Source organism: Haemaphysalis longicornis, unplaced genomic scaffold (genome assembly GCF_048455015.1).
Source record: "Haemaphysalis longicornis isolate Haplotype H1 unplaced genomic scaffold, Haemaphysalis longicornis Haplotype H1 scaffold_4, whole genome shotgun sequence".
Taxonomy (NCBI): Eukaryota; Metazoa; Arthropoda; class Arachnida; order Ixodida; family Ixodidae; genus Haemaphysalis; species Haemaphysalis longicornis.
The window spans coordinates 201956029-201981203 of NW_027526361.1; the positions used below are offsets into that span (position 1 = coordinate 201956029).

A 25175-nucleotide genomic window follows, 5' to 3' on the forward strand; every position below is an offset into this window, starting at 1 on the left:
CGGGAGCAGCTCGGCCGCTTGAGTAAAAAACCAAGACCTACTGCTCTCATCGCGTGAATTGTAAAGCGGGCGGGAAGTTTTGCTATTACAAAACGCTAACCACGGCCACACACACACAAAAAAAATGGTGCGAGAATCAAACCATGGCCTACAACGTTCGTAGTCAGCCGCGGAACCACTACACCAAATCCCAGAATGAGAAATGGCGGCTAATTGGCTGGTTTTGATTTGGCGTTCAGTCTGGACGGAACTTTAGCAGTTTTTAGCATTCCGGCTGGACGAAACGCTAGGCACTCTCTAATTGTTAAGGCAACGTTATCATCATTTAAGTCTGCGCTTTTTCACAGAATCGTGGAAGCAATTTGCCGTATAGCAATGAGAGCTCATCTCGGCACCTTTTTACGCATACATGAACTGGTCATAATGAACGGCATCTACTTCCAAAGAGAGAATTGAGTTAGAAGCTTGATCGTTGACATTGTCACTATGCTGTGATAGTCACTTCGGCCATCCTTACATCCAGGTAATGTGGTATTTTAACGTTCTCATATTTTCGCTTGGAGTGTGAAGAACACCTTGCTCGACACCTTAATATCGCATTTAGAACTTTGAAGGATTAAGGCTAATGCAACTTGCTTGTTGTTTGCCACTCACTTCTATCTTGCAGGCTACTGACTGTTACACCTTGCAGTGGAGATCAGCTGGCATGCCCTACTTGGTGGATGGACCTCTCATCAGATGTCACTGGCTGTTTTTCAGGTTGGTTACAATAGGTGAGCACCTAGTTCTATACAATTGTAGTGCAATGCTATGACGTGCACTGTGGAATTCAGTTACCAGAACTTGCCTAATTTGACCGAGAGTGCAGTGCTTTGGTCTTCCAATAGCACTGTATATATATGCTGGTCGGCATCTTCATTTCAGCAATTCATTGCTCTCCGAGTTTGGAATCAGTGAATTTGGATGTATTGTATTTAACGTCTTTATGTATTGTTTAACATGGACCTTTGCTGCCATTGTACATTGAACTGCTGAAACACAAGCACGAAGGTGGGAGTTCTTAGTAAAAAAGGGAACTAGGATGCACATGATGCAACATTTAGAAGTGACACAGCTGCTTGATATCCCCCTTTTGGTGCAGCCCGCCGAATGCTCCTCTCCGCCTGTGAGAACGATAGCTCTCTTTTCCTCCGCCGCGCCGCCTGTGGTGCACGCTATCGGTGATTAGAGATGTGAGCAGTTGAAAAAAACAAAAAAGCATTAGGAAAAAAACATGTTTTTTTCGTTTTTTTCAACTAAGGTAAAATTGAAAAAAACACAGTACCCCCCCCCCCCCCTCCTCCGCGGAATTGTGTTGTTATGCAGCTCCTTTTGACGTGCTTGAAAGTTTCTTGTTTAACTTTCAGTAATTGTACTATTTTTGTGCTTCTTTCTTACCGCTCCATTTATTTCGCGTGAGTGATCGCCAGGAAACGGGGGTGCAAGCCTTGCTGTTTCCGAACAACCGAACATTACACCACTGCGGCTTCAGTTGCGTAGTCTCTGCTAGAGCACCACGGCGTCAGCGGCTAGCGCCGATACAACGGCAGCGGTATCAGATAGCGCGCGCGCGTGCTTAGCGCGGCGGCAACGCCCAATATCGCGCCTGCGCCAAATTCAATACAGCACAGTAGTGCTGCGCTAGTGAAGTGAACGGATGGGCGTTTGAGCACCTTTTTTCAATTACCCTGCAATTATTTCAGTCAATCCAACAAGCTATTCATGAGTACTTCAGCGTAGAAAATATAACCCAGTTTCCGCTATGGTACGTCCGCGGTCGCACGTTTGGAAACATTTTAACGTGTGCGACTCGCCTACCTCGGGGAAGAAGCAGCAAGCCTTCTGCAAGTACTGCGATGCATCCCATGGTTTCCTCAACGCTACCCGCCTTACGAAACATCTGTGGTCCTGCAAAAAGTGCCCACAAGAGGTTAAGGAGCGGTACGGCTTTCCATCCGAAAACAAGCAACCAAGGATCTCATCGGCATCCTCGTCAAGTGAGTACCAAAGCACCGGTATCTCAGCAGCAAGTGTCTCAGTTGTAAAATCAGCAAGTCTCTCGTCTTTTGTTGACATAATTACACCTGAAATGCAACAAAAAATTGACGAAGCTTTGGCTAGGGCTGTGTATGCGACGAACACACCATTCTCTTTAGCGGAAAACGGGCACTGGCTTGCCGCTTTCAAGATGCTTCGGCCTTCATACAATCCTCCTAGCCGTTACATTTTGAGCGGTCGCCTGCTCGACGCTGAGTATGAGCTTGCAAAGACTGCCGTGCAGGATACTCTGATGAAAGCGACGTGCCTTACCGTGCTCACAGATGGGTGGACCAACATACGGGGAGAGTCAATAGTGAACTTTGTAGTCACTACACGTTCTAGTGCACGTACTACGTGCACTCGAACCTGAATGTCCGGAAGGCTTCGTCGGCTTCACAGCAAAGAATCGACGTGGCAAGCAGAACCGAATCAGACACGGATTGACGACTGTTCGCACTTTTTGATCGGAACTTTAGGAATTGACGTGAAATCACTCCATTGATTTTGAAACTGAAAGCTCTGCTGGAATTTTTGTGAGCAGTAATGAAACAATTATATTCTGGAAAGTGCTACTAAATAAATGTGTCTGGTTTTTTAAAACAGTGTGCGCACAAGTCTTTTTTTCCAAGTTTTCGTAATTTTCTGAAAAAAACTAGAAAAAAACCCGTTTTTTTTCAAGCACCTCAAATTTTCATGAAAACTTGCATCTCTATCGGTGATGCGGTGGCGTCAATTCGGAAAGTGGCCACACAATCAGCCATCCGCGCTACAGTTCTTGGTTCGGCTGTTGTGTTATTGCGCTTTGTCATGCTTCACTTGAGACACCTTGCTGAACAGGCTGCAATCACATATTTACGAGGAGTAGATGCATGGTCCTTAACATGGGATTGTACTATTCAGCTTGTTTTACTGGAATTTTCGATCCTATAGCGTGTTCGTGACCTTTGGGCTTTTTCTGAAGGAACTTCGGGCTGCTGATGACGACAGGCGAAAATATCAAGGTGGCGTGGGACAGCTTAATTTTTTCCAGGTTCGGCTCAATGTGTGATCAGCTTAGGAGCCAAACTGGGTTCACAAGTGACAACTTTTATTGGATCTTAAAGAGGGCCTTGAGAACAAAACAGTCCCTAACTTTCTGCATTCCATCAAACATCCCCCTCTCTCTGTCTAGAAAATTTGTTCTAAGGTTCTTAATGAGGTGGTTTGGTCAAATAAAAGGAACGATGGGTCATTTTGCCGCGCTGGATGTAGCAAAACATGCTGATGTTGTAGTGTGTTGTCAACCGACATGCCTAGAAACATGGCGCTGTTTGTCTGGTGGCTGTCTGTGACAATACGGATAATGAAGAACACCACCTTTTACACACTTGAGCACACTAAAATTCAGGTTACGGAGCCGGTCATGCTTCCTGTTCCCGGTTAAAAAATACCCTAAGTGGATAACGTCAGCCGTGGAAAGCCCCCGCAGGACAAACCAGAGGAGCCTGCAGGCTAATTCAGTGGCACCACCGGTTCAAGGTTCACAGCTTATATCAAGGCCGAAAATATGTCGACTTGGCAGCCATAAATTACTTTTTCCTGTATTGACATTTCGTCAGTAATCAGGCTGCAGTATGGTTCTTTTAGTGACCGCAAGCTTTGTCCCTCCACTTGAAGCCGTTCCTTTATTAGGTTTATTACTCGAGTCTCTTGCAGAAGGTCCGACAAGATTTTTAGTGTGCTTTGACACGGCAGCTTCAGCAGTTTTTTGCCCCTCACATGCTCGTATCCTTTACAAGAAGTCGCCTTCCACAACACTTTGCCGCAACGTGGGTTCCTGTCTAGTCAGCGCGCCTTATCACTATTGATAATCTGTTCCATGGCAAATTTGGCACACCCGTTCTCGTTCTTGTGCGGCTTCCGAAAGGGTCTTTAGTGCTTGTACAGCTCGGTTGTCCTCATAGTATTGAACTTTCTCTAAATTCATCACAAGTTTGCTGAAGTTTTTGCAAGCGTTCGTTTAGTCTGCACTTTCATGTCAAGACTGTGTACGTTTCTTTTCGTCGCTTCAATGCATCCAACCAGGTTAATGTCATCTGGCCTTCTTCACTTTTCAATTTAACGTGTTGCTAACCTTCAACACACTAGCCTGAAGCTACATTTTTTTGCGCCTGGTATTCACTGGCTGCGCTTTAGCATAGAATTCTTCTAGACGAGGGTGTTTTGCTTCTTTCCCACCTGCTGCTAACGCATGTTCTCTTGAGATTCTCGGTTGTATGCATGCACGCTTGCATCTTACTAAAATACTTTCCCGGGAAAGGCATTGCCACCATGCGATGCCTTTTAGAGCAGTGCCGGTCAAGAGCACCCTTCCATGACCTGAAGGATGGTTTTCACTTAATTTGTTGAAAATGTTCTTTTTCTGCAAGGGCAGAAGCAAGGGACCACATCGGAGTGACCATCTCAGAATGTTTAAGGAGGTATGTGAAATGTGAATATACATTTGTTTTGAGTTGACCTGGATTGTATAAGCTTTAGTGTGTAACTCAGTTTTTTTTTCTTTTCAGCTGCCCACCTGTTCGAAGATAGTCACCATATTTGATATTTAATGATAATATATTCAACGTTAAAACCAAGTTTGTTTTGTGTAATACTTTTAAGCACCCCAGCACACAGCTCTAAGCTCTCATAAAATGGTTGATAAGTTTTCAGAGCATTGCAGCAGGATAGCAGAAAAATGATCACGACATGAATGGACAGAGCAAAACGCATAGGCAAGCTTACTTATTTGCTGCAAATCTTATTTCATAAATTTATTCGCAAGAAATGAAAACAGTTTTTAATTAGTATTGCATACCACCTTTCCTTTTCATGTCGTCATCATTTTTGTGCAATTTCGCATATCTGCCGTCATACCGTCACTCAACCTGCCAGCATCGACGCTACCATTGCTGTCAGCTACCGACGCATGCCGTCAGCTACCGCCGTACCGACGTCTACCAGCATGCCGTCATCCATCACCCTACCAGCATGCAGTCATCTGCCGTCATGCCATCACCCTGCCAGCATGCAGTCATCTGCCGTCATGCCACCATTAATGCCATTACCATAATCCACCATGTTGATGTTTGATGGATTCCATCAACTCCACATTTTCAATAGGGCAGACTTCTCGGCTAAGTGTATATCTCCGAAGAAAATGGGTAGGCTACTTCCGCGCCACAAAAACTGCTTTTGAGGGGGAAGGTGAGGGCTGAAGACAGTCCGCGATTCCCTCACTGGGCATTTGTCCTCTGCAGCTCCTCGCTAATTAACTGGATCTTTCTGCAATGCGAGAAGGTCGTAGACAGTGCTTGGTGTCCTCACTAAGATTACACGCGAGATATATGCTACACGTCTCTGCCAGTGGTGGCACATAGTCTCCACTCACAACCACGAAATGCAGCGCTGCTGCCGCATCGCGCTGCTGCACTGTCTCGCGCCTTAAAATTCACACTATCGATAGTCTCTAGGGCACGTTTTTCTATCAAAAATCTGGTTGGCTGCTAAAAACCTTTTGAAATGACGGTCATCAAATGTTTGAAGTGTATTTCGTAGTGCTCAAACGTCTTGCCTGAACAATTGAGATAATATTGTTACACGACACGACAGTACTGCTCCACCATTGTAGGTAGTATGAATTACTTTAAGAGCAAATCTACCCCGCCAACAGGCCGGGCGATGAAAAGGAGCACGGAGTTCTTTTTGGGAGTAATAGACGTCGCATTCGAAGAAGCCCGTTGAAACGTCGCAGTCCTGCGGATGAACCCTACTTCGCCTCTTAGTCGCCTGTTCATCCGCGTAACAATATCATTGTGTGTGAGAAAATTGCTAGTGTTGTACGTAACAGTCCTCGTGTAAGAGCATATTAGAGATAAATCCTTTTCTCCCCTGCGTTTTTTATTTGTGTACGTTTTTCGTTTGCGGTAATTAAATTGCGTCACGCATACATCAAGTGCCCCTTGTTAATCAGTACTCCCAGCTCTCAAGCATTTTTTTCATGCCTTTTTCACTAAATGCACCACTTGAGTAAGCGACCGTGGCAATTTTGCATCAGTGCGAGGAGTGCGCTGTTGTATTAAGTCAACGGATCACCACTAGTCCAGCAGTTGCATGGTACAACTGAACGGCTATGCTCAACTGCTGGCGTCTTTGTGCCATCACAAACAACAACATTTTAAGTTTTCCTGTCGCAGATGCAGGTCGTGCACGTCTTCGATTGAAATTATGTGTATTTATGGAAAAGCTTAAGGTGCCTATATTTACGACGTTAGAGGCCTGTAATGTTGGTTTACGTGTTTGTTTTTGGTGCCGAAAACGCACTTTTTTAATGTCGAAAATTCTGGCATGTACCTATGACTTCTCTACGACGTTACAGCCACCCACAAATGCCACCACTCAACTCAACTTCGTGCATTCAAAATTGTAGCTTTGGCTGCAGCGTTCTGGCAAACAAATATTTGTTCCAAAACAAAACCAATTTGCAAGAAGCTAAATTAGCATACTGTGCACACATTTTTATTAAGAGTGTGTTTGCATTTGATCCGCCTTTTTTCTACGACTTTCTGCGTTAAGATGATGTGGGTGAAGTATAAAGTGTAGTGATAGACTACCGATTGTTCTCTTTCAATAGGGCCTATTCAGCCCCCGTATGCATTTGCGTCCCAGCGGGTGCCTGCGAACCGTGTTCCACGCAGTATGGGAGTCGAGCGAGTGACGTAAGAATGTGCAGGAGTGATGCAGTGCGCTTGCTGAGCCTTTCTATTGACATATGTGGACAGCCGTCGACAAGCGGCGAAGTGGCTATTTGTAACGAAGTGAATTTATATACCCCGTGGGTTTACTTACCATGAATGTCTTCTGTAATAAAGCCTGATCTGAATCATCCTGAAGCAATTTGAAACAGAAAAGCCGAGAATCACCTAATATAAGAGCAATATAGAGATAAAATTTCCGAAGAAATTATAACGAATTCAGGCCACACAGATATTCATTGTACCCACCCGTGTGACCCGAATTCACTGTGCGCCGACCAGATACTTTTCCAACGTTGTAAAAGTATTTCAATTTATAACGTTGGCCTCCTCCTTTTATTCCTTAAGTTTTGCAGAACATGTATTACAGAAATCAGCTAGGCTCACAATCCCAAAAGTGTCGCAGTAGAAGCTCCAGAAATCCATAGGATTCGATGGGCAGGGCTTCGTGCTCCTTTTTAAAAGAGACTTCATGGTATTCCGCAAAAACGCATTCGGGAAGGCACTGAAAAAGCTAAAGAATTTATGGAAGACCACTGTTGCGGCCACAGAAGAAGGTGAAGATACCCATACAAATGAAGGTAAGAAGTGCTAAAGAGAGACAGAAACCGCTGCAGTCAAACCGCTGACATAACCATAGAACATGCTGAAAATACTCCAAAGGATGTCTATAAAAGGCCAAAGATCGTCATGGAAACAGCTATAGGTAATTGGGGCAAAAATTGCCACCCGTACGATACTTTCAGGAGTGCACATCGGTAAAAAGCCGCAGGTATGCATGTCAGACCTCTGTCGCATTGCACAACAAAGAAATAGCATTCAGGGAAGCGATTGAGAGAGATACAACAAGAAGCTATGTCACCCTGACTTTACCTACATTAGTTTTTCAGCATGTTCTGTGTGGTTATAATTCTCTCTATTGTTTTTTACAAATGGGGAAATGCAGAAACTTGAGTCACAACTACGCCGTATGAGCGACAATAATAAATGAGGCAAACTTTCTCTACTACCCCTGAACAGAAAGGAATACATAGCAGACTTTAACGCTGGCAATATTCAGAAGCATGGAAATACCTTAAAAACTAAACATAGTACTTATCTTAGAAATCTACCAAATACATTTTCTGGCAATGCTTCAAAAGCATAAGTGATTTTCTCATTTTTAAACCGGTTTATATGCACTCGAGACTGACCAAAGGCAAAATTAGGGCATGGGGTTAATATTCGGCGTCGTTTACCCCACACGTGACAGCCACGTCGGACGCACCTCAGATCGGTTTCAAGGCAAGTATAATTTTAGTTATTCTGTAGAGTACACATCAACAAAACAATTGGCTCCAATCCATGCTGTGAATGTGGTTGGAAAGCAAAGCTTTAAATGGCATCTGCAATAATTTCCAAAGCGATTTCCCCTCGATTCATACACGTGGCTCGACAAAGAGCGAAATCAGAGATTCTGCCAGCCGTTACCTGCAATTCGGTGCGGGGGGAGGGGGGAGGGGGGGAGTGGGGGAGGAGGGGGAGGGCGGTGTCCTGAACTCAGCAGCGTCGGCCACGGCCGGGTTAGAACGGTGGGCGCCACCGCTCTAGCCCGGCCTTGCGTCGGCAGGACGAAAACGGAGAGTAGCGTGCGGAACGTAGCCGTCCTGATGTGCTAGCTCGGGGCTACACCACCGCGCGACACAAGCGCTAAAACCGAAACAATTCCGCATGTGAGCTTACGGACTCCTATTTATAGCGATTAAAGCTAGTTAGTTTAGTAAGTTTGAGAATTGCGAAAAACATGAGAGAACTGTATCATTTATCAGAACCAGTTGCTACTTTCGCCTTTTGTAATGCCTCTTCAAACACAACCAAATTTGTATTCCACAATTTAGAACATGGAGTCCCATTTGTTGCAAGCAGTGGCTAAAACGTAGTGTTCTTTTCACGGCCAGATCTCTCCATGTCATCTCTACATTCTGTTTTCCCGACCTGCAAAACAAACTTTAACTTACCTTGGCGGTATACCCACCTGATCCCGCCGGGTCCGGGTTACGTAGGAGCTGCTTTCCAACAACTTAATCAAGCCGTGCGAAGAATGCGAGCAATGGACGCGAAGCTGCGCCAGAACAGGACCAAAACAACCGTCGCCGAAGCCGATGACAAAGACGCACCGCCGAAGCACCCGCCGGAGAGCACGCACCTCCGCGCGGGGAGCACTGGATAATTTCGCCGCGCAATCTACAGTGCGCTCAGTAAGTGAAACCTTCCTCTCCCACCCCACGCCGCCCCCTCAGTCACGTTGGGTGTTTATTGTACCGCACGCCGCGAAAGAACCGTTGGCTGGTAGAGGTAGAAAGCTGTGCTTTTAAAATGTTCCAAGCGAAGTAACTGCGATTGGGCTTATGCCCTTAGGTGAAGTCATTAAGGGAAAGAATTCTTTATTCGGTTCCGAAAGCAGCTTCCTTGATGTACCTGCCAGCTGTATTTCTCCGCCCATTTTAGGAGCAGGGATCTCGTCACAAATACGGGCATAATGCACGTATTTGAAAAAGACACGAGGGCACGCCCACGGAAAATCCAGCAACGTACTAGGAAGTTAGGCATCAGGACACAAAAGCAATGGGGGGCCCTCTTGCACAGCCCTCAGCACGCATCTCAGAAGAAGCTGTACACTTGGGGGAAGATCCCACACATCTTATTAGCCCATGGTCGCCATCTGACGAAACATTTAGGTGACCTACTCCCAATCGCCGCTTTCACTCTACTAGTATTGGCTCCAATAAAGTTTCATCACTTACTATCTCATCTCTCCCTATGAAACTAGTGTAAGTGCTATGTTCGCATCAGTGTGAGTTTTGGCCTTCGCACAACGGAAAATTTCGGGGAAGGCATTAGCCAAAGCGTGTGCCTTTGAGGGTATGCACTTATCTATGGGTCTGTAATACTGAGGGATTTATTGAACTCGCATAAAATGAAAATATCTGGAGAAAAGCTTTGGCAAGTACACGTCTTCGGGTACCTATGGTCTGCTGGTAGGCAACAGTGGGACAGAATTTAGACTCACAGGAAACAAAAATAGCAGCATCTCCACTCCATGGACGATGGCGAGGGTGCGGAGTACGGGGACTCGAAATGACATCCAAGTTGCCCCTCAAGTGACATTCGATTTGCGCCCCGACCGTCATTCGATTTGAGCCGTGAGTTGCCCCTTGATTATTCCCTGAATGAAACTGCATCTCACGGCTGAATTCGAATTTCGCTTGATGTTCGCTTGATGATGGTGTGCGCACAGATGAACGCAGACGGACATTGGTAGGTCCTAAGGCACTTCGCACCGTTACAGGCGAGAGACTAAGCCGTTTGACTCTGGGGTACAAACCCACGGTCGTAGCCCAATGGGTAAGACGGGTGTCACTAATTCTGTCTGGTTACCAGACACAGGCTCGAATCCTGCCGGTGCCTGTAGGATTTTTTGCGATTTGAAATGCTATGCGCATGGACGCGGACGGACATTGTGAGGTCCCAAGGTACTGTGCACCTAAAATACTGGGTAAGCGTTGCAGAACACACCTCTGCGTCTAAGAGACATCGTCTATGCTAAGCTTAGAATAGGGTAGCACTATAATTGAGGCAAACGACGTGACAATCACCACAAAACATATCACGCTGCCGGAATCGTTACACCGCAATGCGTACCATTAGGCCTAGAGTCGTTGGTCTTGTCGCAAAAATAAGATGTTTAAGCAGTAATTTTGAAATTCTTCGTTTTAATATCAGCATATACAAATCACCATGCAGATTTACGGTCTTTTTATTCGTGAGGTAGTTAAAATATTTTTAAAAAATTCATAGAATTGTATTACATACCAAACAACTATTCCCTGGCATCTATACGCCCTTCAAGAAGGGATTTGAATACTTCAACACGTTTTTTTCTAAAAGGGTGTAAAGCTGCAATTTCGATGTTGGAAACTGCACAAGAGGGAGGTAGTTAAAATATTTTAAAAAAATCATAGAATTGTATTACATACCAAACAACTATTCCCTGGCATCTATACGCCCTTCAAGAAGGGATTTGAATACTTCAACATCTTTTTTCCTAAAAGGGTGTAAAGCTGCAATTTCGATGTTGGAAACTGCACAAGAGGGTAGAAAAAAAAAAGAGTGTAAGAAAAGACCGCCAACTGAGAAAAAGGGTGTCAGATAGCTCTAAATTTTAAGGCATTTAATATCCGTTTACTTGCGTGTACAGAACATTCTCTACAAGAGGAGTTTGTATAGTACCTGACGATGTTTCACACAATATAAATTTGCATAATTTATTACAAGTGAAGCATTTCTAGCTTGAACTAGGCTCGGTGGCATTAGCGAAGAACACAGACAAAAAGAACTGCACCCCCCGTAAATGTATAACTCCGCACATGAGGCATCATATCAGTGGTGCCGTGTTTACCGCCTGTTCGAGTGGGACCACAGAAGACGCAAGCGTATGGGCACCTTTTCCTATACCATTTCAAAGATACTTGTCTTTCGGTGATTTAAATAGCAAAAACTGGCGTAGCTTGCAATGGTGGTGTAAGGCAGGAGAAACAGCATAACTGCTTGACCTAGCGTGTTTGTGCCTTGGCTCCGCTGTCACTTTGGGGGACACATTGGAACAGCCTCGCAAAATCCGGTTAAACTCTAACTCACCCCACAGCGCTTATCCTAGCTTCGGAACAATGTCGCAAAGCCTAGCAAACGTAGCAAAACTTAGCCAAACTGGAAAAAACTAGGACGATCCCTAGCTCCGCTGTTCTTGTTTTGCAACTAAACACCTATTGCACATCTTTTCAACACTCTGCAAAAATCCAAGCGTATTGCAGTCGGTCAAAGCCATTTAAGGCCCACAACAATAGTCTTTTTTTCATTTTAAAGGTTCAAATTGACATTTCACGTGCCAAAGATAAACTTGGGGCATGGGGCGAGCCGTATACGGAAAGGAGTGATCATTGCAGGCGAACTATTTTTTTTTTGCTTTCAACATTTCTTACGAGTAGAGGAGGGTAATAAGGTGTCTTGTTTTTAAAGTGCTAATATAAATAAATGAATTGCGTTCTTCAATGAACAGCTGAACATCTTCTCCACACCCTTTCAACACACTAAGAAAAACCGAGAGTGGTGAAGTTCATCAGAACCATTTTTTTCACACAAAAAGGCTGTAGAACTAGGAAAAGGGTGTTGAGATTCAAGAAAAAGTGTGTAATGGGCTCCCAAGGACCTTTTTCTCCCTTATGCTGCATTCGTTTTGGTCAAAGAAGGTGTAAAAAATCACACATTTCAACGCCGTGAACGACGCTGAGGGTGCGAAGCACTGGGACGAAAGTTGTGCATTGCCTGTGGGATTAGCTTCATCATCGGTGCGTGCTGAGGCATAATGCCCTGTACGTGAGAAGCGCCACACGAAAGACAATTCGCGTCCCAGTACTTCGCACCTTCAGCATCGTTCACGGCGTCTTTTTCCGCGAATTATCGCTAGATAGTTTAGCGTTCTTGCTTTATTTTAGCGTTTTGTACCCTTTTAAATTTGCGCTAGTGGCTACTGCAGTTACCGGTGCTCTCCCCTGATGGCGCGCGGATGGTACCACAGTGTGCACCGCTCTCGATAGATGGCGTAAAATGCTGTGCGCATGTAAAGCCCCTTGCGCACGGACAACTCCAGACATCGGTACGGACATTAGCAGGTCCAAAAGGGCTTCCCCCTTAAAAGATTATCGTGTACCAGAAAGCGCGTGGCCGCGACGCTTCGCGTAGCGCAGTGACCGAGAAGTTGCGAGAATCGGAGACAACCGGCACATGCGCGCCGACACCAGAAGTCCGGAGGAGTCCTCCGTCGTCCGCTACGGCGCAGCGCCATGCAGCTTAGCCTTAGAGAGGTTAGAAATATTGCGGACGGCTGAATGAGATGGAAAAACGCGAATACATTTTTCTACTCTCGCCTTGAAAATGCGCTCACTCCCCAGCATGCTTTATTACGTTTTGCTCAACAGCGACACCGCGAAACCCCCACCTGTTCTTCTGCGCTTTGAAAGCAAAGTTGATCTCTTGCTTTGTAAAAATATTCGGTCCGTGGCTGTATATCCGTACGTAGGTCGTCGGTACGGCTGGGCATCACGGCTTACCTGCATTTTATGTTCAATCCCTTCGTAGAGTCCTAATTCGTGGACCATTGCTAGAGCCCACGGCCGAGAGTAAGTACTGTCAGACCCGGTTCCAGCGAGCTGCATTATGCGCCACGATTAGTTCGATATATTCAATAGTTCGAAATAGGCGAACCCACCTATAACGAGTTTTTTGTTAAGATTCGCAATACGTGGAACTCCCTTACTCTCAACCCTACCCCCACCTTTTGCCATCCCCGCATGTAGAAACGAACACAATAAAGTATGGCATTACCGTACACCAAACTATGTATTTATTGCAAGCCATAAAGCTACTTCCCGCTGTAACTATCTACTTTCCCAACAAGTGGTCATTCTTGTTTTCAATTTCGTTTTGGCGGCGTCAACTAGCAAAGCATTCTCAACATGAGACATCATTTGCATCAGTTGCAGTCCGTATCTTTCAATATCAAAGTAATATTGGTGGAGCACAGTGACTGCCGAAAGCGCTTCATTAAGCATCGGACGGCGTTCACTCGCGACAACCTCCGCCTATTCGGTGACTCCAGCAGCGCCAGCAGCTATGACAGCGGTGATGGTATCGGCGTCCGAGGGGCTCACAGTCGAGGCAACGTCGTCATCGGCACTCAGGCAATCCTCGAAGGTACCTCTTCAGGACAACATCAGTAACGTTGGCGAGCTCTTCTCACATTTCATCGATGCTTCCATGTTGGTCCGGACTCGCTGACTGGGAGGCATTAATCGTGAGTTAGGCACGTCGGAAACTGTTACGGAAAGTGCGGGAGTCACGTCGCTTCGTCGCAGCCAAACAGTATCTCAATCGCCGATCCGTAACCATGCTTTTTGGCGCCAATTCCAGGCGCAGCGAGTTCGATATATCAGATGTGAACTTCGTTATAAGGATTATGTTTCGCGTGTGTTTTGTAACGGATCTTTCTTTGTTCGATATATAACATAATTCGCTCTATCCGGGTTCGTTATAATCGGGTTTGAGTGTGAAAAGGTTTAATACTGGTATAAGCTACAAGAACAAAAGTCCGACGTCTCTGCTCATCGAAGCCATCGCATCGTCTCTCCAATACCTCTGTTCGCTCTCGGGGCGCTCGAGTTTCTGGTTTTTGGGAGAGGGTGTTGACGGAGCGGCTGGCTTCAACAGGGAGGGAGGCAAGGGGAAGTCTCTGGCGTACGTGAATGGAAGCACGTCGTAATGGCGCAAACTATAGCTGCGGTTCCCCGGTGGCAGCTAAGATGAGACACGGGGCATGATGGATAAGGCAAAAATTTATTGGGCAGGCATGATAATCGTCGTCTTAAACTTTGCTTTTATGGTGTATTGCGTCACTGGCAATTCTGCATTGTCTTGTAAGACTATTTAAAGGCCAACTGCACTCAAATTTCACCTTGACCAAATTTTTTTAATGTGTAGTAGGTACCACCAAATGAGCCGGTACACGAGTGGTAGCCCCGAAAAGGCCTTGTTAATCAACGGAGAGTTTTAGCTGACCGTTTTTGGCACTCCGCTATGCTCCCCACAGCACGCTGAGCCAACCGCAGCGTCAGCGATAGAAAAGCAATGAGCTAAGCTATAACCGTATCTCCCTCGACGCGGAACGATTCGCGTCGCTGGTCGTTCCCTGTGCGTGTGCAAACCAAAACTTCATCCCAAAGTAAAGGTACGAATCGGAATGTGGTGGCTCAAGTAAAGTAAATTACCGTGATTAGTGCCTTATTTCACTTTTTTAATACAATGTCCTCTTTTACACGGTATAATGGTTCTAATTTATTTTAAAGAAGCCGATAATCTTTAGAATGGCCAAGACAAGGCTGTCTTTCTCGGCGCTGCAAAGAAGCAGCCCCGCACATCGGTCGACGCGTTTCACTTGTGTTCTCCTTAGCGTATTCGGAAGCGATTTCTCGATTCGTCACTTGTGAATCAACTGAAGAAACGGAGTTCGCCGGAGCGCGCTCGCATCGGTGGGCAGCCATGTTGATATGCCGCACGGTAACGTAAGCTGCCATGAAGGTCCGCTAAGAGGCTCCTGTTAGCGGAGCGGGGCGCCGCTCCGGTATCGCCGCTAGCGTCCTAGCGCGCCACGCATAGGCAATGGCGCTCCCGCTAGCTATCGGAGCAGAGTGGACCGTCAGAAACTGTCAGCTCAAACTCTCTAATAAGAAAGGTTTAAAAATTTCCTTCAAGACCTTGCTGCACCTGCCGGCGGATCGCGTAAACACACATGACGTGCCTGTGACGCTCGTACAAGGAGGCGTTTCTGTGATGGGTGGGTATAAAAAACAGGCAGTCCGTGAAGTCAGCAACAAACGACAGCAACCGGGAAGTCATTCAGAGATTTTTCGTTACTTTGCTTTGCCGGCAGAAGGAGACGTGATAAACAAAACGCGTCCGAGTGCGTGCCCGAGATTGGTTTTTTTTTGTGGAGTATCAAAATGTTATTTCCAAAACCGGGAAGAGGTCCAACAATATCTCCATTAATACAGGCTGAAATGAACAGGGGCAAACAAAAAAGTTTTCTTCCGGGTAACCTCGTGGTTCTTCTTTGCAGAATTTGTGTTCTGAAACTGAAACAGTAAATGCGTCATTTCGACTAGATAAATGTCAACAGTGATGAAATTTTTGTCTGCTTTCTCGCAGACGTCTGGGTGAGTTAATTGCGTGCTTGCTTTTATTGATTTTGTAATTAGGGTAATTATATCTCGGTTGTTTTCAGGGCTGCCTCAACTGATTGACAACTTTTCCCTGTGTCTCTCCAATGTTTCGGGAAAAATCCAACCCTTGCAGCAGACAAGGCATTAAAACCCACTCTTGACGATAAATAATGGGGGCATTCGTGGGTAGGCTTGTGTAAAATTAATTAAAGCTAAAGAAATTGGATTTAGTTGAAACAAAAATGGCAGTGATGTTAGCTATACGTTACAAAGAAGAAAGAATTTATAATAATGAGAAGTCACTTCGGTACTCGCGGCTGAAGTTGATGTTACAACTAGTCCAAACTACGCCGCGAATCTTCGTGAGCTGATAACTGTAATGCGTCAGTAAACACCGTGCTGACGTGGCATTCGGGCGCACATGGACGTAAGGTGAGGCCAAGGCGAAGACAATTCATTTATTCCCAGTAAATAGTTAGTTCACCCTTGATAGGAAGCCCTAATATTGACGTTTTCGAAGATCGTCGATATTCTAAACATCCCCAGGAAAATTCTGTTTTATAGTGTTCTTCTTGCGTACAACAGTACACGACGAATGTCCTATACAGGCTTAAATATGAAACAGGTGCAATTGCTGTTTCTTATGTTGTTTTTTCGCTCACCATCAGCCATACGATTTCGAAATTCGTCCCATGTGAGAACGGCTGTGAAAGCTCTCATCCACCACACTGCCGACGTTGTCTTCGTCAGTTACAACCGTCGGTGGCTGGATACATCTTGGCTTAAGTGCCTTGATTTGAGGTTCGCCGCCTGGCAACTAACGAACACCCCGTCTGCTACGGAAGATCTGCAAGTGTTCACACGCCGAAGCCGAGTGTTTGACCAACCAACAGTTATGTTGGTGAGCCTTTCGAGCAAAAGTCTTGTTACCATGGCAAAATCGCTGACAAGGTTACAGGTTAACGGTATTCTAACGCATTGGGTGCTGCTGCCCGATTCTGAAGGCTTGAGTGCAACTTCTGACTCGCTAAAAAGCATTGCCTCCTATATTGACGTTTGTACAGTGTACTACGAGCCTGTGTTCAAAATCCAATGTTTAAAAAGGAGCAACCGAACGACATTTCAGACATCGATGCTCCCAAAGAAAAAACAAAAAGACAACATTGAACAATCGCGGTTTTCTGGCGAAACCATTCGCTTTGGTTGTCTGAGAGGAAGCTTCGGCAACTGGTGTGACACCAAAGAGAATGTTTTACTGCGTCGTTTGTTATCACTAAAAAATGTAACTGTGTCTCTGTTCATTTACCGAACCACAAGTAGTATCTTCTGCGACGTCCTTTCGTCAAACATCGATGTTATGCACGTTGGTATCGAATTCGTAGAACGAAGTTTGTCTTCACTTTCGTTCGCTGACATAGATTATGGCTACAAAACTTTCTATTCTCGAGCAAGTAACGCGCTCATTGTGTCTCTTCTGGAGGCAGTGGGAAGTTCCACCTGCGTTTTTATTTCCCTTTTTTGCTTGGCGTCTTGCGCTGTAACCATAGCCTATCTTCGGCACAAGCGAGTATCCGGTTCTGTATTTGCCCTCATATCAGAAGAAGCGTTCTTTCTTTTGGCATCGCTGCTTGGCACATCGTCAGATGAACCAATACTTCCTAAGAAGGCATACGCAGCTTTGGCATTACACGGATTATGGTTTCTTAGCATGCAGCCTTTCTCGGTTTATTTTAGGGGTCAGCTAACGTCACTTGTTTCTCTGAGCCGTCCAGCGGACCATTTAGACACGCTGAGGGAACTTGAAAATGCACTCGATCGTAATTTAGTCCTGCCATGCGTTGGCGAAATATCCAGCGCCTATGGGGACTTAGAAAGACATGCTGAAAAACCGTCAGTGTTATTTAGCAAATTGAAGGCCATCTACTTTCGTAACAAAAACAAAGGAATTGTCAAACATACAGATAAAGAGTGTCTTCGCTGCGCACTAGCCAGAGACCGTGTGTGCTTTATAGGCCAGCAGTCCAGGTGCGGGTTGACAGGAGAACAATCTCACTTCGTAGAGTTCAAAGAGCCATTCAGGGTCGAAACAACGGCGTTTCCTATACCAAAACAATCATGGCTTCTTAAACCCTTTAGAAAGTTTTTGCATTCTGTCCGAGAAGGATTCCTGCTTAAGCCAGCATCTTTGTCTTGCGCCCACGATATCGCACACGGAGAAAGCAGATTTGAGCTGTGGGGATTTTTCCTACACTTCTTGTTGTTGTTTTGTATTGCTGGTGCAGTTTTGCTCCTGGAAATATTCTATTTTACTTCCCTGCAAAGAAGGCGAAAACCTGCCTCAAAGTTACATACGTGAATTACGCCAAGGTCATGTAAAACTGTATTTGATGCGGCGCCAGTCCTGCATGTTATCCAAGATCTTAGCTTCTTCGCTGACATTTTCGACAGGGCAAAATGCCTCTTGAAGACCAGATGCACTGCTTGAGCTATCTAATCAAGTCCGTACTATAAAGCTGAATGTTTATGTCGAAGTTTGAGTAAATTTCAGCTGGTCTCTGAAAGAATGTGTTGTAACAACAATGCATTGATTGAAAGCGGGATTATACCTGCAATGTAGTCTTTATGCCATAAGGCATGCTATCGCCATAAGAAAGCGAAAGCAGGATTAACAGTAAAGGGTCGGTCTATGTTATATTGCCTTGAAGAACGCTTGTTTTCAAATTTTCCTGGTTGGAAGTGGCGCCTTACACATTCGTTGTTCCTCCCACTGACGCCTGTCAGGCTGTTTTCTGAGATCTCAGTAAGCCACCAAGCAAATAAATGTTCATCGATTTTGTGTGGCTGCGTCGACGGTGCAACATTGGCATCACGTCATTTCTGGAGGAAGTGTGGGACCCTCCTCTGGCCCTGCGAGTCGTTTGTGATGAATTTATGTGAAAACTTCTTCTCGGCAAATTCAGAGGGAGGCTACCCCCGCGGGTATGACCAGGCAACCGGCATGTGTTGTCCATTGCTAAGAGGAGCCCGTTGCTAAGAGGAACCCGACAGTCCATACAAATTTCTCTTTGCGTACGAGAAGTGCGCACCTCACTGCAAGACCGCCACAGATCCAGGAGGCAGGAATCATAACATTACAGTGTGTGGCCTTGCTTCGTGCCGTTAGTGCGGAGCAGAGACCGTAGTATTGGAAACCACCGCTCAAACATAAACAAACTGGATGCCTTTTTTCTGGATGTTGGTGCAGTAACAACCAGGCTCCTGCTTTTTCTTCACATCTTCTTCTAGAAATGTTACTGTACATGGTTTTGCTGTTTAATGGCATGGCTACCGTTCTTTGAATAGAATAATAACCGTTATTGCAGTGGCTGATTTGTTTTATTTTTCATATTTATGTAATTTTCACCTACAGTGACGTTGCTCTGTGTTTCTTGCAGCGGTACTGCGGGCCTAGTCACGTGATCATAAGTGTTCTTTCGTCCAACAGCCGCTGCATTCAGCCTTACTGTTAATAAAATAAATCAGAAACACAAAAAAATCACATGAGCCCTGACAATGAAAATACTAAGTATCTCTTAAGATCAGTTTAGGCATGGGAAATTCTTCGATCAGACAGTGCACAATTGTTTTGATAGGCCACCGTTAGTACCTTTCTCACTTTAAACTTCAGTAGTCCCACGAAATGTATTTGGAGCGTCAGTTCTATACTATCTCTTAACAAGCTTCATGTAATTCACGTAATTTCGAGCTGAACTCTGCTCATGAACAAGATAATATTGTGCACTTCTGGAAAAGTTCTGATCTATAATGTATTGTACGCCAACACCTCGCTGCAGGCCCTGAGAGGATAGTAATGAGACGCCTGTCAATTTTTCGACCGAACGAACTGATGACTCGGTCTGGTATTTTATCCCGGACTGGGTGCCACGTAGCATGTTCTCGTTGTTGAAGCACCGGCATATGTCTTGAGGATATATCTGCTTGATGTGACATCTTTGGTACTCCACTTTAATCCGGTCAGAACAATCTCTCATAATTTGTTGGGGAACAACCAGCCGCCTATGCTTCTCCCGCATTTGGCGCTCACTTGAGTACTGTAGCGTACCAGCTACCCTAAATTACTGTAAAGCTTTGGCGTTACTATTAAGTCTACAATTAGGCGTGGAAGCATAGATTTACGTGGCGCTACACACTCTGAGCTGTATTTCTCCATGATGTGGTAGAAATGGTAGCCTGCGATATCATTTTGTTACAGACCGCAACCCAGCCCCACAACGTCTGCACCTTTGAGTTGCCTTTGGAGATTGTATGTGAACGCATGTTATGAGTCAAGTAGCAGCTCAATAAAGACGCTGTTCGTGTGGGCTGAGTGGATGGCTTCGCAGCTGAAAGTGTAATGAAAAGAAGCCAGTGGGCTGAGAAGTTGTTCCATACAGTCAAAGATGTGCCAAAAGAAGGGAACATTTAAAATCATACAATGACCGACCATCTTGCGTCCTTGTAGTACACTCTAAAGGTTTTCAGGCATAGTAAGGGTGAAACACGCTCTTTTGTGCAGTAAAGTTCACTTTGAGCACAACGTGACTCTAACTACGCTTGGGTTGCCTCGATATAATCGTGAAACGGATTGGGAAACCCCAAAACCGCTTTCTTTTCCGCGTGATGCAAGATTGCATGCGTGTAATTGCATGTGGGCTGGTTTCGAAGCTGGAGCTGTAATGAAAATAATCCAGTGACAAGTTGGGCTGAGAAGTTGTTTCATACACTCAATGATGTGCCATATGAAGGGCATATTTAAATTAATACAATCACCGACCATCTTCCGTCCTTGGAGTAGCCACGATACCAAACTCGTTTGCCCGTACTTGGGAAAGGGTGGAGGCCTCTTTGCTATTCCAGCGTCCGAATGGAGGCCGCTGCGCTGTTTTAACAGCGTGACCTTGCCTCATTGATACTATGCTGAAGAGCTGGTGTTCCGGGCGGTGGGAGACGTATTTCATGAAACGCCCGGCTCATTCAGTGGCGCCTTCAGGTTTGTCTAAGAAAGGTCAATGGCCTGTGTATTTAACGGATATAAGTTATAAAATAGCGTTTTATTCATTCTACTAAATATCTAGCGCCGCGACTTATACTTTCTCATGGGCTCGTTTATACTTTCTCATGAGCTCGGCATGGGAGCGGCGTGACTGCTAGCATGGCTGACACGTCGTGCCTTTCTTTCGTGCAGCTTTTCGTCTCGTTGCTGTCCTGCTTTCACCACGAAGCGGCCAGTGCCTTCCCGTCGAGGGAATTTCTGGGCGCACCACAAAGCAACGACCGTGTTTTCCATCGTCCAAGTGCAAGTTGCGCAGGCGCAAGGACTTTCATCGCTGGCATTACGACAGCAACATCGCCGGAGTCTGCCCTATCTGCGCTGGACTTAAAGAGTCCCCTGATGTGGAACCACTTCAGTGGGCATGGGAGCGGCGTGACTGCTAGCATGGCTGACACGTCGTGCCTTTCTTTCGTGCAGGTTAGTAAATCTTACTCCCTGTACGCCAAGCGGTCTAGTAACCGGCTCTTGTTGCTGTTCCCATGCCCAAGCGTTGTGGTCGATGTTTTTGAAGAATGCGTTGATGTGCTTAGTATGATGTTACTTTGCTGTGGAGATGTTGAGCCCAACCCTGGTCCCGCAAAACAAACACCAAACGCTAAAAATACTTCGACCCCTGCAACAGACATGCAGACAGAAATACTACAACATCTGCGAGATCTCAAACGCCAGTCAGAAACTTTAACAAAGGGGCAAACTGAGCTCACGCAAGGTCAAGCTGCCCTTTTGAAGGGCTTGAACGATGTCAGAATTGCGCAAGATGCCCTGGAAAGTAAAATTCTAGACGTTAACGAACGTTTAGCAAAAATTGAGGCCCGGACAAATGATCTGGACACCATTGAAGAAAACCTTCAGTCTGTGCAAGACTCAATTGGAAACGTATTACAACAGAGCGACGATTTCAGTACCCGTCTAGACGAGCTAGAAGACAGAAGTCGACGAAATAACCTAATTTTTTATGGAATTACGGATGCAAAGGAGGCGTGGGAGGAAACGGAAGAAAAGATTGTTAACATATTCAGAGAACACCTAGATCCCCCAATTGATCATAACCTAATCGAGCGCGCGCATCGCCTCGGCGGCCCTTATCGTGAACAGAATTGCCGGCCAGTTATTGTGAAGTTTGCAAACTTCAAAATAAGAGAGAAGGTTTTTGCACAGCGAACAAAACTTAAGGACTGCAGTATATCGGTTGGGGAAGACTTTTCACCTGGTACCAGGCACATTCGGAAAAAACTAATAGCATTTGGGAAAGCACTGCCGCATTCGCCAGAATTCAAGCTACGATACACAAAGCTTAGCGTTGGCAGCACAACGTACGTCTATGACAAGCAGAGCGATAGCGTGAGGGAGTCATATCAGAACACCGTGCATCGTGCTTTCACTCAAGGGAATGCGAGTTCTGGTGCAGGTCCGGCATCTAATACTCGGGCACGTGCCAATCAACAGATAAGCTTCTCTGGGCCGCAGCTGCCCAATACTCAAGCATAACAATTACCCAGGGGCGGCGGGGCGAAGTGCCCCCTTTCTTCGCCGATTTCAGTCCTTTTTGGTAATGTAAGAAGTGTCATGCGCAAGCGGGATGAATTTAATTCTGTCGTAAGTTCATGCGACGCCGACTTAATCTTTTTAACTGAGACATGGCTCAGTGCAAAAGTGCGCAGCAGCGAGATTTTTCAGGGGAATAAAAAATATGAAGTTTACCGCTGCGACAGGGAGGGTAGGGCTGGTGGCGGTACGCTGATAGCAGTCTCTAAGAGCATTCCGTCTACTCATATAAACGTGACTTCCAACTTGGAAAGTGTATGGGTCTGTGCTACATTTAAAAGCAAAAAAATAATTTTTGGTGCCTGTTACCGTCCTCCAGATGCTTCCTCAGCCTTTGTTGATGATCTTCATGACCTTGTTAATAGTATTGTGTGCCGTTATAATTCTTTGCCAATTGTTTTGTTGGGAGATTTCAATTTTCCGAACATCTGTTGGTCCGGTGTATACCCTGTGCTTGATCCGTTTTCGTCCGCCGGCCAAAACTTCCTAAATTTATGCACGTGTTTTAACTTTACTCAAGTAGTTAAGCAACCCACACGATGTACTGGTACCTGCTCTAACACATTAGATTTAATTTTGTCAACGCACCCAGAACTTGTAACTAGTCTTTCGTACCTGCCCGGGTTGAGTGATCACAACATGTTGCATTTTTTTTTTGATGTCACCATCTCGCGTAGTGTTGACGCCATAAAAAAAATCCGCGATTACGGTAAGGCAGATTTCGGGAAAATAAACCAGAAGATGTGTAGTTATTTTGATACATATTTAATAGAATTTGAACAGCGGAGTGTACAGGAGAATTGGGACCTCTTTCAGGACAAGGTGAATGAATTAACCGATGCGCATGTTCCTATAAAATTTATTCGCTCGAACCCGGGAGCACCTTGGTTTAACAACACCTTGAAACGCCTATGCAATAAAAAGAAACGGTTGTTCCGCTCCGCAAAGCTATGTAACACGATCGATCGATGGGAGGTATACCGCAAAGCGGAACTGGAATATAACAAGGCCGTTTGTGAACCTAAAAACCATTATATAACTGCTACTTTACCAAACTTGTTGTCAAATGACCCCAAAAAGTTCTGGAATACTGTAAACCAGAAAAAAGACAACACAATTTCCTTGCTGAATGATGATGGTGAGCCTGTTCTGCCCGCAGAGGGTGCTTTATTGTTAAATGAAGTTTTCTCCCGTGCATTTTGCCCGCCATTGAATGTCCCTGTGGTTGGTGATGCTTTTGAGTATGAATTTCCTCTTATGTTTCCTGTGGTTATTGAACCCTGTGGTATTATGAAGATAATCGAGTCCCTAAAAATATCATCGTCCTGCGGTATTGATAATATAAATTCTAAATTTCTGAAGCAGACTAAAGTGTACTCTTCTCTCTTTCTAAGTAAGGTATTTGAACAATCTCTTCACCATGGCATCTTACCACGGCAGTGGAAAGTAGGAAAAGTAGTCCCGCAGTATAAATCTGGCAATAGGCACTCGCCACAGAATTTTAGACCAATTTCATTGACCTGTATACCATGTAAAATTATGGAACACGTACTGTACACTGAAATTTTCAACTTTTTAGAATCAAACGGCTTTTTTTCTTCCGCTCAACATGGTTTCCGTCGTTCATTCTCATGTGAAACCCAGTTAATCCTTTTCACTCATTCCTTGCACGGCATACTTGATAAAGGTTCACAAGCAGATTGCATTTTTCTTGATTTCCGGAAGGCGTTTGACAAGGTTAACCACACATTACTAATGATAAAACTCCGTAGATTAAATTTAGACACCAAGATATTAACATGGCTTGAATGCTTTCATACTAACCGTGAACAGTATGTAACTCTTGATGACCATGATTCCCCTCTAATTGAAGTGACATCTGGTGTACCGCAAGGTTCTGTATTAGGTCCATTACTCTTCCTTGTTTACATTAATGATTTACCCTGCTGTGTCTCTTCTCACATGCATTTATATGCAGACGACTGCGTCATTTATCGCGAAATCCATAATGACCATGACAAGTTGACTCTACAGCAAGATTTAGACAATATTATGTCATGGTGCAAAAATTGGAAGATGGAGCTAAATTCAGGTAAATGTAAATTAATGCGCGTCTCACGTCTGAAGGAGGACCCCCCAATATATAAGCTAAACAATATTCACTTAGAACGCGTAAAATCTTACCGTTATCTTGGCGTGCACCTAACTTCCACATTATCGTGGAAACCACATATCGAGACCATAACAAGCAGTGCGAACCGCATGCTAGGTTTCCTGCGAAGGAATTTTAGCAGAGCCCCCGTTTCATTAAAACTACTTTTGTACAAAACGTTAGTTCGACCCAAACTTGAGTATGCCGCCGCCGTATGGGATCCATGTCACGCTAATCTTCATCAAACCATTGAACTTGTACAAAACAACGCATGTCGTTTCATCCTATCAAATTATAACCGCACTGCCAGTGTCTCATCCATGAAATCTACACTGTCTTTACCTTGTCTATCGCTTCGTCGGAAAGTTTTTCGCCTTAGTCTCTTTTTCAAGATATATAATCATGCCTCACTTAAACACAATCTCATCTCGCTGCCTGCGTACCGCTCTGCTCGTATAGATCACCAACATAAAGTCGCGATAACACAATGTCGCACGAATACCTACTTTTATTCATTTCTTCCAAATACGGCAAATGACTGGAATCGTCTACCTAGCGACATTGCGCAGATACCGAACTTTACTCTTTTTCGTCAGACTTTATGTGCTTTTTACTTGGGCGACGATGCGGCATGATTAATTTTCATACTATTATGTTACGTGTGCGGATTAGCATGGCTTATGCTATCTTTTGGGTTGTTTTTGCAGTGCTGCTGTTCTGTCAAT

At 45.1% G+C, this 25175-nt stretch overlaps 1 long non-coding RNA gene across 1 annotated transcript; it reads left to right on the plus strand.

The window, feature by feature from the left end:
- The first annotated feature begins 4473 nt into the window (after nt 1-4473).
- LOC144180746 (uncharacterized) lies at nt 4474-4694 on the plus strand. The gene is made up of 2 exons (XR_013324536.1): nt 4474-4538; nt 4626-4694. It is a non-coding gene; the product is annotated as an uncharacterized LOC144180746 (long non-coding RNA).
- The last annotated feature ends 20481 nt before the right edge of the window (nt 4695-25175 follow it).